This window comes from Colias eurytheme, chromosome 7, assembly GCF_061535395.1.
Source record: "Colias eurytheme isolate Ceu_HAF_F1 chromosome 7, ilColEury1 Martin Lab GWU primary, whole genome shotgun sequence".
Lineage (NCBI taxonomy): Eukaryota > Metazoa > Arthropoda > Insecta > Lepidoptera > Pieridae > Colias > Colias eurytheme.
Genome location: NC_142986.1, coordinates 3,706,485 through 3,722,161, shown reverse-complemented (window position 1 = coordinate 3,722,161; position 15,677 = coordinate 3,706,485). Strand labels below are relative to the sequence as shown.

At 31.3% G+C, this 15,677-nt stretch overlaps 1 protein-coding gene and 1 long non-coding RNA gene across 3 annotated transcripts in view; both read left to right on the top strand.

The window, feature by feature from the left end:
• The window catches only part of Unc-76 (fasciculation and elongation protein Unc-76), a 49,853-nt gene that overhangs the window by 15,248 nt on the left and 18,928 nt on the right, over positions 1 to 15,677 (top strand). The gene's annotated exons all lie outside the window — the stretch shown is intronic.
• On the top strand, positions 68 to 2,795 carry LOC149906962 (uncharacterized). Its single transcript, XR_016456957.1, has 3 exons — positions 68 to 669; positions 1,090 to 1,226; positions 2,025 to 2,795. It is a non-coding gene; the product is annotated as an uncharacterized LOC149906962 (long non-coding RNA).

Here is a 15,677-nt window from a genome sequence, read left to right as displayed (position 1 = left end):
TTACCATTACACTTTATTCCGCAGTTATAGTTTTTTTTAATCGAAAAACCTGTTATTTGTCCTTAAGGCGAAATGAGACCCAAAACAGACGTTTCGAGCGCACGGAGAATTAATTTTTTTCTTCAAAAACTTTGAATTAGATTTTTTTTATTTATCGATTTATTTAATTGAAGAGTTTGTTTAGTGACGTTTGGGAACCGAAACACGATTGACAAAATTTGCCTCGATAGAAAAACGCTGTGAAGTTGCCCAAAAATTAAACGGTGAATCAATTTCATTTGGACAATAGTAAAGTAATATCAATGAAACTTTATCCACATCCACTTCCATTCAATTCTTGAGGGACGTACGGGATTAGATTTTTCAATTAATACATCAGTAATTTAAAAAAAATATATTTATAAACTATGATCAAAAAATTGCGCGCAGGCCGGTCGCTTGCGCCGTTCCGCCTCCTGTTAGTCGACGCCAACGCGTCTTAGAGAGCAGTCCTGTACAACTTTTTCGCGCGGTGCCGTTGTCTACTCGCATACGTGATTTAGTGTTAGTGTTACTAAAGTTTTTCATAAACATGGTGAATTTTGGTGGCTAAAACATTGATAGTGAGAACATTAGGAATAAAATGTTGCGAAGGCAGATGAAGAAACTACAGTTATTGAATCTAAATAGGTAAGTTTAATGTTTATCATGCTTATTTATAATATTTATTATGTCTTTAGGTCGCTACAAGTCTAAAGATTTCAACTTCAAATATTTTGATTACTTACTAGGTATATGTTTACAAGTCTAAATTGAGAAACGCATAAATGAAAATCTGATAGTTATTTTTATTTGTAATAAGTAATATTATTTTAGTCATATTTTGAGATTTCATTACCTATTTATGATTTTTGTATTAGTACATATATGTTTACAAAGTCTGAATTTAGCAACGCACAAATCAAGATTTTATAATTTTATGCACTCTGTCTTTATTTTTATTTATAATTTTATTATTGGTATAAATAGGTAATGTTTTAGTTGTTTTTTGAGATTTAATTTTCCAATAAATATACTACTGATTTGTGTATGTATGTTTATTTCTAATAGCGAAGCGCGACCACGAAAAATCCGATGTGCAGCTTGCAAGCCAGGACGCAATAAAGACACGTTGGTCTTTTAGACCAACCATGATTACCAGAAAGTGATATGGATCTTCAGACAGTTTCACATAGTACTTTTTTTGTGTAAGTTTATTCTTATGTCATTTATTTATAAGTCATAAGATTGAAGATAGTGGAATATTTCAGACTAGTGTAAGTTATCACTGACGGGTAGGTAACCAGTGAGATCAGAAACAATTTTTATTTCAACCCTATTGCGTATAACTTTTTTGTTTTTTTTTTTTTTGTATTATAACTACTGTCTGAGGTCTTTCACTGCATTTAGGCTTATTGCTGATCTACTTACAATTCTATACACATGTGAGCAATCCCAAGACAAGGATTAGATCTAGACAGGATTAGATAAAGGATATTTATTTATACATATATCAATTCGAATGAATGTATGTATGAGTAATTTTTTTATTTGTTTTTATGAATACTATTTGCATATTATGCATAAGCATAATTACTTATAAATTTTATATAAAAAATATTTGAAAAATTTGTAGTTATGTAACTATGAAGTATGTAGGTAACTAAGCCGACAAACGACTTTTTTACGATCTAGGACAATAGAGCGATAAACGAACAGACACAGCTGCGAAATTTTTTACTAATTTTTATAAAAGCACTTGTTATAATAATTGCGGTCAACCGTAAAATTTTGCAAACAAAAGAACGATTTTCTCAGAAAGTTTGCTATGTATGACGCCGACAATCGAGTTTATTACGGGCTAGGATAATAAAGCGACAAAGGAACGTACACAGCTGTGCAATTTTTTCTAGTTTTGATGACAGTATCTTTATAATAATCGTGGTATTATAAGAGGTATTATCAATTAATTTTTCTCCTATTATAACTTATTATGGTTGTTTCAGCACCTCAATGTACAAGGATAGCTCAAAGTAACGGGCAAGAGACATATTTATTTACGGAACAAGGAGAAGAAGTCGTATCAAGAAGATAAACATTGGAACAATAAAATGGTAACAAAACCAGCATTCGAAAATATCTGATGTATAATAAGTATAATAAGTATATCAAAATGTCGGATATATTTATTCAAAAATAATCAAAATTGTAAATAATATTTTTTTGTCTATTATTGTTTTTTTTTTTCAATAAATATGATATAAAAACAAAAACCCGTTTTTTTTAATCTTTTAAAACCGATAATAATGTAAAAAAAAACAAACGTAAATAGCATTATTCTTTTATGTATTTTTATTATCATATTGTACGTAAAGTCCCCATGTCGAAAAACTATAAAATTTGTTTACAAAGATTTGAAAATAAGCTAGTAACGTAGGTAGCGACAATTCTAACAATAACAAATATTTAATTACATCATAAAATAATTTAGTCACAAGCTCAGTTTTTGTAATCAGATTTGTACCAATTAAAAATCGACCTTCGTGCAAAGGAACAAAGGTCGATTTTTCTAGTTCGATGGGCCCGGCAACGAAAAGACGGTGCCGGATCGCTTTACTCAGCTTTAACCGCGCGAATATAAGAATATAAGTAAAGTTCATTGAACCTCCGTTAGTTCCGTATGTTTCCGTCATCTATTCAGTTGTGTGGCGTGGCGAGGGGATTTTTGTGAAGCGTCCCGCGCGCTCTTATGCTCCACCCAGGGGGCGTAGCCCAAAAGGTGCACAGGCATGATTGTATTTCGTCTTAAATTACGACCACAGGGCGACCCTAATAAACTTTTTCTATAATTTTTGTTATATTCTCTTCCGTTACCGTTTGCAATTGATTTCATTGTTCTATATTACTTTTATGTCTCAAAATTCAATAAAAACATCATATTGAACAGTATTAATTTATTAATTAAAAAAAGGTAATATTAAATTAGTGGTCCACTTAGGTTGTGGACCTAGCCCAGGGGGGGGTCATGACCCCGTGACCCCCCCCCTGGATCCGCGCTTGTAACGCAGTAATAATTCTGTTCACATGTAATTTTGAAACATGCGTAGTGTATGCGTAGTCTCCGCTGACCTTCCATCAATCTAAAATAGATTGGTTGGCTGTGAGGTGGGTTTGAACTTGTAAATGATACTCCTGCGCAGTACTGAATACTGGTTTCGAAGCTTCGGAGGCAGTTTTCTTTATCGGGCTGTAGAGCGGATAAGATTTGCAGAAATTATTTCTGCAACTGTCTTATTTAAAATAATAGGCGGCGGTTATCGTATCTGTAGAAAAAATAGGAGAAATATTAAAATAAATTTGGGACTGCTACATACACGTACAGATAAAGCCAATCCCTAGTTAATTAGTTGTCACAAAAGATTACGTTGACGATCTCAAAAATAAAACCCAGCAGGTTTCGTATTACGTTTGGAAATATGAATGCTTATTTCCATATCCACCTGCGATAGCCTTTAAAACTTGTTCTTCCTAATATTAGTGCAGCTGATTGTATTTTAAAATAGTTTACAAAAGTAAAAGTTGGCTTATACCAAGCTGTAAAACGTATTCTAAGAAAATTATCTAGAAATATTAGAGCATGAACATCGAAGAGTTCTACAAAAAGAAACGGTTATATTTTATAATATCGGACCACGTTATCTAATTTAACACGATAGATCTCCGTTGATTGATGGCTGCGATAAAGTGATCTTCACTTCAAAGTCGTTTTTGCTTATTATAGGTTGATGGCGCTTGATCCTCTCCGGCTAGACCGTTATGTCACAAAGACAAACACATGTAGGAAATGGCAGGACAAAAAATACCCTATACTTATGTGATTTTAAACGATGTGCTATGCGGCCAGTGAGAAGGATTGAGACCATTGAAACACAACAGTAATTTCAAGTAGATAGTAGCCTCTTTTTTTTTGTTCTGCAAATATCAGAAACATCACAATAAGTTTAATACATACGAAACTAGTAGATCTTTTTTTAAACAAGTCTTACACAGTGAATATACTCCAAATTCACAAGCAATCTGTAATGGTAATTTTAAGCAAAAGGTCACCGACATTCGTTAGTTTAAATTTAAAAAATGTGTGATTATTTTAATAGCCCTCAATCTTGTTCAATTTTACCAACTTGAAATTAGTAAATTAGTAATCATCCTAATCGACCAATTACTAATACTACAAAATATGCTATAATATATATTATTTAGTACTTGCCACTTGGCCACATGGCAAAGGTTCGTATAAACTGAAATACTTTGTTTCTCAGTTGATTTCTTAGGAATCTTTCGCATTGACGTTGATTACCTCAGCGTTCCCAGTGTTGTTTATAAATACAGCCACTGGTGGGTTATTCGCGATATTCACGTCATCCCATCTGGATTGTTTGTATGACCGCAAGTATGACTAAAACTCTAATATTCCCTGTTGTATGAATGAGTAATATTGTACTGAGTATTCAATTATCGCGTTGTTTCATTTGTGCTCCAGTAGATACCACAAACCGCTAAAAAATGTAGAAAATTCTAGTTAAATTTTTTGTATGATGTCGACTATTTTAAATCGTTACAATATTTTATATATTTATAGAACTAGAAATACGGTTAAAAATTAACTAAATTGTCCATAAAATTTACAAAACATGCCAAGAAAGATTCATACAAAGAAAACAAGATACAATTTGTTGTGATAATTTAAAGTTCTCTCTTTTCTGTTGTGCTATCAATATTCTGTACAACCTTAAATATACCTAGGTACTTACTTTCCGGTAACAGCAAGTCCTCGATAAAACTGGAAGTCTGCAATCTTAACGTGCTCAGATACGCGTAACCTTGCCAAACAGTCTTTCAAGGACGATCCGTCGCCCTTTCATCCGGCCTATCAAAAGACCCTCCCACCTCGCCACCCCACCCCACGCATGCCGGTAATGGATAAAAAAGACAAAAAGATCTTCAAAGAATGATTTATGGTCTTCAGACACGCTGTAAAGAACCTCACAAGTTGCTAGACTTAATTTTGAACGCTTCGCCTGCAATGTCCTGCAGTCCTGCTCATCCCCAGGACATAAGATTGGTCACGCACCTCTTCCATCCTTTTCACTCTCCTAAACGGCTTTATTAAAGGCCACCACTTCAAGTTGAACTTCAAAGGCTTGACGGGGCTTTTAGATTTAGTCGGCTTACAGCGTCTTTATCTTTGCACGAGTTGCGAACTGTAAATCCATGTCTTAAAGGGAACTTTGCACCATACATATTTGTCTGTTTTAAATAACTCTAGACGTCAGCTGAAAGTAACTTTGCTAATCGTCTTCCTTAAAATAGTCTGGAATTTCCTTGCCTGGCGTCCGCTCCTGACAGTATATTAATGTTATGGTATTCGCTACATCGATGATAATAAATAATTGTATACTGCGCAGTGAAACATTATCTGCCGGGGTATATGAATAAAGTGGAGAATGTAAGTACCACTAATTTGCAATGCAGGCTGAAATAAATAAAGAAATTGATCGTTTTACAAATTATAGTCTGCCTATTAAAGATAAACGCAGTTTGTTCTCGGTTTCTATGGAACTTTTATAAATGTAAATGTAATCTAAAATATAAACAGATACACTATGCATTAAAAATTAAAATTGAGATAAATTCACAATCACGAATACGTAATAGCTATACAATTAATCACGATGTAGTTTGTAAATTGTCTACAAAAGTAAATGTAACATAAAACATAGTTGTACTTGTATAATAGATCATACGCTATTAAACGACGTGTTGTAATCTCAAAATTGATCAGCGCATCACCAGCCGACAAATCTGTTACATAATCATATGTAAGATGTAATTAAAAATCGTATTACGGTATTGTGGTCGATATAATTGCTGTACGCCGCTTGGGGATTAAATTCCCGTGTTAGATGTATATTAACAATATATGCAGTAAATGTATCGTGAAAATATGACTTGTATTATCTTGATTCACAATCTTATTCATTTTCGAAGCACATTACATGACATGACCGTTGTATAATGTTGCTCATAATAAAACCGAATCCTTGGCTGAGAGAAATGACGTAACTTACACGTCTCGAGTACTAAAGTAAGGCAAAGAAAGCCCACTTCGATCGGACTGGATCGGACAATCCGGTAACCGGTTTGACCGCCGCAGATCCTGGCAGAGTCGAGAACAGTGTATGAATAATTTTGGATGATAAACTTTGTAATCAGAATAAAATTAAGTTTTCAAGGAATCTTTTCAAGGGTTGTTATAAATTGGCACATCTCTTGTTTTATGAGACGAACGCAAATAAGTTTTCCAGGGATTTGATTGTTCATTCGAACTTTTAATATTTTACAGAAATCGTAAATTATTTACCGGACATATATATTTATTTATTTTTCGTCAAACTAGATGAAGTTATCTGAAGTGAGTTCGTTAGTTTCTCCTTACTTGGTATAACCGTTTTTAGATTGCATGCCGATAACGCAAATGTAGGTTTATGTAATAAAACTAAACTTAATGTAGGCAGAGAAAGTACGATTACATTTACAGAAAAGGCTATAGAATCCTAATGCACAAGTGTTTATCGCATAATGCCTATAAAAAATATAGCACAATAAAATGATATAAAGCATTTTTATAACGCGACTTTTACCGCAGTACAAAATACATACCTATATTAAATTTCATAATAATGCGATTACAATTACTTTATCTGTACTTTTTCTTTTTTATCTTCGGGAGAAATAGATTTTCTTGCTTCGAAGGTTGCGACAATTGTGAAAATATAATCCTTTTAAGCATATTATTCTGCAATTCAGTGTATCTGTCTTATGTACAGTCTAATTGCATTACATATTATCTGTGGGTTAAACGAAACAATTGTTATTCACAATAAATGCCATTTACGTTATATTTGGTTTAAGGAACAATATTTAAATCATTTATTAAGCAATTCTTCAGTTGTGAAAACAACTTGCATAAGTTATAATAATATTGAAAATTGAAATAGAACAACACGTGATTAAACAATATTACAAACATTTTTATTAAACTCAGAGTAGCAACAACTTTAGATAAACGCCTTACTTTTTGAAATTAAATATGAACATTTAAAAAGTTAATTTGGCGAGAAATTAATTAAAAATGAGGTTATAAAAATGTAAGTTCTGTTATAAATTTCTCTTATTTATTTAAATAAGTTAAAACGCATAAAACTACAAGTTCATACGATAGAAAATAGTAACAGTTAAGTTAATATATATTATATTATGTATTATGTTTGTGCCAGTGACTTCAATAAACTATTTTCCTCGCGTGCATTGCAGAAGCCAATAAACATAATCTTTCATAATCTCGTCAATTGTCATTGCTTATTATCTTTATTTATAAGTAACAATTACTACATATATTGTAAAAATACATATATACAATATTTTCTTTAACAGTTCTTCTACTAGCGGAGACAAATAAAAAGGTCGGCTAACCCGTTTTCATAAAATTATATTTTAACGAAATAAAAAGAAAGACAAGTATTCGTATATGTATTACGTACTATTAAAAAACTCACACTATATTCAGTGCCAGCAAATTATCTAATATCTCAAGATAAATGGCCTTCATAAAACTATAATTGTTTACCGACACTACGTTTATTTTGCATTTATCGTTTAATTAATATGTAAAACTAATATTATAATTTATGTTATTTAATATTAACGTAATTATTTTAATAAGAAACCAAATACCTAAAAGAGCTCAAAATTGCTGATAAATATTGATATGAATTTTATACACGAAATCGTTTTAATTTAATTATTTAAACTGTTAAACTTTTCACTCGCGGTCTAAACCACGGGCAATTTTTTATCCTATTTTCATCCCTATTTTAACCTGGATCTTCACTTACTTTTATTACAAACTAGCGACCCGCCCCGGCTTCGCACGGGTGCAATGCTGATACTAAATACACTACAGAAAAACTGTGAACGTTGTACGGGTATAAAATAGATAGCCGAGCGGCCGGCCGGTACCGCCGCAAACGCTACGTCCCGCAATTTTTAAATCTGTAATATCTTCGAAAATATTCACTTAAATCATACGGTGTAAAGGGCCATATAGATCTATATTAAATGAACAATGTATTCAAGGTATTTAATTGGTTAAGGATTAATACTGTATTGGTTAAAATCGCATCGAAAATTAGCCATTATTTGTCGTAAAAAGTAAATGACAAAAAAAAGTTATTGTGGGTTATCCATAAGAGATAGACATATACCATCGCGGACTTTTCTGTAGACCTTTTCAATGTGTATAATACTTAGTACATTATTTTGATAAAACTCGTAGGGTTTAGCCTGCGTTTGCAATGTAAGCGGAAAAAATGTAATTTTTTACGACAACACATTAGAAATCTAAAAAATAACAGTACTTCTCCACTATTTAATGGATGTTATTATACATATAAACCTTCCTCTTGAATCACTCTATCTATTAAAAAAAACCGCATCAAAATCCGTTGCGTAGTTTCAAAGATTTAAGCGTACAAAGGGACATAGGGACATAGGGACAGGGAAAGCGACTTTGTTTTATACTATGTAGTGATAGTGATATAATTCAAATAAAAGGTCTGGGAAAGCGTAAAATATATTTGTGAAGCATTTTGTGAACGAATAATACCATTTTAAAATATTCTGTCTTGGGCTATTTTAATAGACCGCCTGAAAATACATGTTTATTAGAGTATAAAATACTTTTGTATTGTTAACGTATCTCTTTTAATATCTTATTTTTAAAGAACAATGAATTATGTAGGTATAATATTAATAATAACTCTACTGTGTATAAAATATTTCTGCAATGCTTTTGTGTATCGACAGGGATGATAATACCCAGCCTATATTAAATGCCTGTTTGTTAGGCTTTGTGTGGGATTATGAAATTGCTATAAATTCTTATTAAAAAGCTTGATAACGGAATATAAGGCAAAATCTATCAGATGTTAAGATAAAGTAGGCAAGGGATTATTATGTATCGTTATTAAAATGATAATGTATAGGAAAAAAAGGTCTTTATAGAGCCCTTGTAATTTTAGAATAACGTACATATTATTTAACAATTATAGAGTAAGTAATGATTGAGAAAACTTTTTCTGAGGTTAAAGTGCGTCAGGTCAAAATGAAACCGTTCGAATCGGATTTTGCCGTCGATAGAAAGTTATGTTGCTGTTTGAAATATAAAACGATGACTAGTCGCTTTTATTGCTCTGTGAGTTATTGCAGCAATATAATTAAGGATTTATTTACGCTTATGAAAGTTTATTGTTCTTATTTTATACGATACAAACAGTAATTCAGAGCTAGAATAGTAGTAGTCTTATGTTCAAAAACATCCTTATAAACGAAAATTCTAGAAACATTTTTACCGTCGTTTGATAACGCTCTAATAAGCATCCATAATTGAATAAAACATAGTCCCCGTTACCCAAACAAATCTTCCCACGCCTCGTCGTAGTTTTTTCTCATAATTATTTATTTTGCAAAACGTATGACCGAGGTCACTGGCCCTTAGCGCTAACGATAAAATACATTTGTTCCACTTTTATTTCCTTTGTTCGTTCGATAACTTTATCTAGCGACGAAAATTAACATAACCAAGCGTCTCTGCAAATTGCCGTACCTACCATACTTCAGATAATTGGAGCCTTGTTAGGTAAAAATAGGATCCTTAGATAAAATTCTGTTCTAATTGGCAATTCTGAAAAATTATGCTAGCGGTTATTTTTCATTATTGATTCTACAAACAAAATCTATGAAACATAAATTTTATTAAAACTTTCCAGAGTTTGATTTACTATTAATTGAATTAGCGTTTTAAGAATGAAAACTTATTTATTGTAAACAGATTTATCGACCGTTTCACCCTTTCTCGTAAAGACTTATGTTACACATAATAAAGAGAAAATTTCGTAACATGAGCTTTGAATACCAATTGTAAATGTTTACTTGTGTTTGTTTATTTTGTGGCAATGAACATTGAGATTTACAAAGTATGCATCGTAAATAGCCATATGAAAATAAATGCATTGAATAAGACGATATTTTGCAATCTTGCAAAATTATAACTGTATATTTTAAAATGGTTTAGTAGGTACTGTAATTGTTAACAACTGCCTGTTATCAATTCATAAAAAAAATAAAAAAGCATACTTAAGTACATATAATATTATTTGTACAAGCATTCCTTTCTTAAATCTATATGCATAGCCGAAAAAGGGACGGAGCAAGAGTAAATACGTTGCAGACTATTGTTTTTTTTAACCACAGACTAGATAGAATAAACAAATACAGCAATGATAAAATAGATAAAACCAGCGATAATTATTTTATTTATATTCATAATGTATTTTTTATTTTTTTATAGTTAGTAAACTATCTTCTTTGTACTTTATTATTATTTTTCATCAGTTGTAAGAACATTGAAGTATAAATCGAAATTAGTAATTAAGATTCCCTTTGAAGCCAAAGCTTCGAATAATCCCTTTGAAGTTGTTTTGCTAATTAACCGAGATATCTGAAATGATCTACAAAACAAGATGATTAGTTAAGTACCAGTAAGAACAATATTTGATTGCAAACCAATACACTTTTATCGCATTCTTTACAAGCTATTAAAAACGGATCACCAATGAGTGTCAACAGCGTATTATAGCATCGGCGTCATACAGACGACCTAGATATTACCTAAATCAGGTCATCGGCAGAACGGGGACAGCTCTCCTGCATGGTAATGCAGCTGTTACTCTTTTGTCTGTAATTTTGGCACTGAAAATTTTGTATGGGGTATAACTTAAGTGGGCTATAAAAGGGACCAATTTTGAAGCATAATAATATGTTTTGTATTTTAAAATTTACATGTATTGTAAGGAGTATATCGTTACATAAGTTAATTAATATGTATTGTAAAAGCGATAGTGGAGTTGTTCAATTAAAATCATTACCCTGAATTTAATCTTCTTATACAGGGTGTCCCACTATTGGTATACTAAGCGCGAAGGAACTTGTAGTTTTGCATACACTGATCACGTAAAAAATACTTTTAAAAAAAATTACGTCCAAAATTTTTTGCTAAATTTTTCCTGAAAAACCATGTTTTCTTCTCTAGCTTCGCGCAGCCGGCATATACCGCTTCTCTAATATGAGCATTTTATCTATGAAAACATAATCTGAATCGAAAGCTCACGTGCTGGTGGCAAAGTTGGGCGGCTCGCTTGTTAAAGGTGTACACATAGAGTTTTAAGAATTCATCTATTTGAAAAAAAAATGCGTCTGGAATTTTTTAATTATTTTTTACGTACTCAGCGTATGCAAAACTATAACCTCCTTTGAGCTTAGTATACCAACAGTGGGACACCCTGTATATAAAAATGAATCGCAAAATGTGTTGGTAAGCGCATAACTCGAGAACGGCTGAACCGATTTCGATAATTCTTTTTTTATTATATTCCTTGAAGTACGAGGATGGTTTTTATGTAGAGAAAACGTAAATATGTACCACGGGCGAAGCCGGGGCGGACCGCTAGTTAGTGATAAAAAATAATGAATGATTTCAAAACCATATACATCGTACATAATATAGTCGCATAAATTCTATTGATAAAAACTCGATAAAGCCTAATCACAAATCCAATAGGCTGACCTACCTTACGTGATCACACCAAGGGGCATTTATCTTATAATGGTATTTATTTAGTTTGTAGGCGTATTGACCTTGTGTGGGTGGAGCTGGCGACATCAAGCACATTACAATAAATAATTTCAGTCACGCACATACAAATTATTAAATTAAACAAACAAAGTATAACAGGCGATCAAAAACCACGTCAAGATTCGTAATGGGCAAACTATAGACGTCAAAGCTATCTGAAGTTGTTTTTTGTGTTATAATACGAATCTAATGTTAAATAAATAGAATTGCATTAAGCGTGAAAAAAACAAGTCATTAAACTTCTTATTCTTGACAACCAATTTCCTCTGTAGCATAAATGAAGAAATAAAAATAAATAATGTCGCGCGAATTGCAAATGTGCAAGTGATGTGTTTATATCATGTTAACGACGATAAACAATATGACATGCAAATTTCTTTATAGTTTAAACTTTAAATAAACTGCATTGTTATAAATTATAATCATAACGGATATTAGGGTTGTCAAAAATCATTATAAATATTAAATATTAAAAATATTTACTTAAGGTAAGTGGTCAAAACTTGAAATTAAAGAGATATAACATAGGTACCAATTTACAAGTAGGTATATTGTATACCTACATCATAACTTTTGTTTTTTTTTTATCCACGTTTGTCATTCTCAGTAGACGTGAACTTTGGATTTTATTATTGGTATACAACGAGCTAATTTTGAACTTTAAAAAAATATTGCCCGTCCATTTAATACTACCTACATGAAGTCTATGTCATATATTTAAACAATAATAACAACCGAATGTTGGCAGCCCTAACATCACTTACATACGTTTATGTTGGACAACAGAAAGTAGGTAACCCATAGTTTAGTGCATCGTAACGTTTGGTCCACAAGTCAAGTCAACAAGACAAGTTGGTAGGCGGTAGCCATATATTATCTGTGGCGATAGATTCGAAGATACAATGTGAGGACGTACAGTGCCACAAACTTATCTGACCCGGTGGCAAAAACTGGAACTACGTGCCGCCATTTTGAAATGTCACATTTTCACAGACTTTTCATACGGAATATTTTGTTTATATAAAAGAAAGCGACATCAGTGACACACTGTCACCGGGTCAGATAAGTTTGTGGCACTATATGCTAATGTTATACTTGACTCGCGTTGACATATGGCTCAACTTGATGACATTATTGACTTTTACTTTCAATTTGTAATCACAAAATACGTTCGTTTATTATTTCACGGTTACGAAAGAGCAGAATATTCAGGCTTCTTTTATAAAGTACGATATGTTAGTAATAATTCAATACTAAACACGCACCTCTAGGAAAATGTATTGCAAAAATACCTAAGAATGAATTTCAAACATCTTTCATTAGTATTTGCAGATCATCATCATCATCATCGATATCAAACGTTATTTACTTACAAACTACAATATCTACCAAATATAAATAAATACTCTACTAAGTATAAAATACTATAAAAAAGTCTAAATAATCAAAAGCAAAATAAAAGCAATTCATTTACTTACCTCATAATAGTTTAAGATCATAATCGTATTTTCTGGCATTAAATTACGATAAAAATTAAATAAAACTTTCATATTATTCTAATCAAGTCTATAACTAAATTAATGCCACATCACGCAAACCATTTAACAATTTTTTTTCAACTGATTTAAACGCCAGCTAATATCCCATCATTATGTTATAAGTTTATAACTGAATTGAAACAGGTTAAAAATACAAAAACAAAACACAAAAAAATCCTTAAAACTGGACCAATTATTGTCGTCGTGTGGCATCCATTGGAACGCACTTCCTAACCATAAATTATAACATAAACTATAAAGTGAGAAAGCTATGGTGTAGCAAGAAATATTAAACAAAAAACACGTTTTAGTTTTTAAACGAAAATAACCTGTACGCATCCCGTCCCTGACTTAACACTTACACATTAAGGTAACGTTAAAATGTATTAAAACTTTTTATATAGGAAGTCGGTTACCTTACCTACCTGATGCACGGAATGCACCTGCTATCGTTTGAATAGAACGGACCCATATTGTGTTAATCTGAATTGTATGTTATATAACCTGAGACCCGAGCCTACAAAACCTACGTGATTTATTCACAATTTATCATATTCGCGACGCAAACGGTGAAAAGACGAGAAAGTTTGAGAAATTTTTGAAATTTTGATGTGTTAACTTTCATGATAAACCAATCGATTCTGTAAGTTATCTCTAACAGCTCTTCATTAATAGTTATGTAATACAAATTAAATTATAATGTTTACATCATGGTTTCCATTTCCCGAATTTCGAAATAACAATTTTTTTTCCTCTGAAAATACTACACAAATTATAGCACACACATCTGCGTCTATTCACGGTTTCTCCATTCACACTTACTGGCCAGCGACAACATTAGCAAATAAAAAAAAAGTTCGAACTGCGACTGATATAAAATTCTAAATTTGAATCTCTCCCGCCGTTCTGAATTCTGAATTGGCCGCCATTATATTATCACATGACATAATTTTTTACAAAAGTGATAAAACAGTACCTAGTAATGGGATTACGTATAATATAAATTTATTATTGAGTTGATGGTATTAATTATGAAAAGATTCATCTGTGGGGATTTGTTATCATAGAAAATAATAGGATGTTGCTGTTAGAAAAATGACGCCCGCTAAATCTCGTTGCAGTAGGTAAGTTTTAAAATTTAAAATACTCATTTTTAAGAAATACTTACATATTTAGAAGTTATTCGCATATACGAGTAGGACAAGAGTCAAGACTATTGTGGTTACATCACTACGGCAACGTTGATCGATATCACATACAATTCCGTTCGACCTTGTTTTGTATGAAAATTATCATACTTAAATATTTAAATGAGATGTAAATATAACTTTGAACTTCGAATAGTATTACAGGACAAACGAACTGAGACAATTTTTATACCAAGTAATTATAGAATGCAGATATTATTTTTGTTGACGAAATATAATCAAATTACTCGATACAAAGCACTATGTATAAAATATATCTAATTTATTTTATGTCGTGTACAAAATAGCTGTACAAGACATGCTTATATTACTATCAAACTAATGTTTCATTTCATAGAATAATAGTTCTTTGCGCACAAAGGTTATTTAGGTCAACACTTTTTCAAGAACCGTCACGTCATTACAAAAACTGCATAATCATACACAACGGTTAGTTATTCTAATAACTATTATCTATACATTTATGTTATTTTATGAATATTCTTGCCGAATTAAAGTCTCGTTGTTATACAGATAACATAGTTTATTTGAACTTAACCCCAATCGTTATCATCAAGCGATATTTAACTTTTAAATGACACGTTTACATATGCAATTCTTTAAAATATTAATTTTATTAAATTGTATATGTATCATTCATTTGTGAAAATCATACTTACCTACATTTTTAAAATTAAGAAAGTGCTTACTTTTATTTTTAATAAATATAATTTATTTTTTATATCTATAAACAGTAAATTGGTCTGAGTAGGTGTACAGTAAGATAAAGTGGCAGATTTAAGTTGTTGTTCGCCTTTTCCTATTTAACAACTGTGCAGGAAAACGCCATTTTATTTTTTACTATTTTTTAGAATTACTATTTTACATTAATTGCTAAAGATAAACTGAATATATAAGTGAATATGATTTTGAGAACGAAAATAACAAAATTATATTTAAAAATTTATATCATTTCTTTAAGATAAAAGTAGTAACTCTCTTCCTGATAACTTAAATATAGAACTTTTAAATCAACATTTCACCGATTCTCCACCCACTTTAGATAATAATACAAAATTAAACACACTTTATAATCTTTCTTCTTTATCAATTCCTAATTTT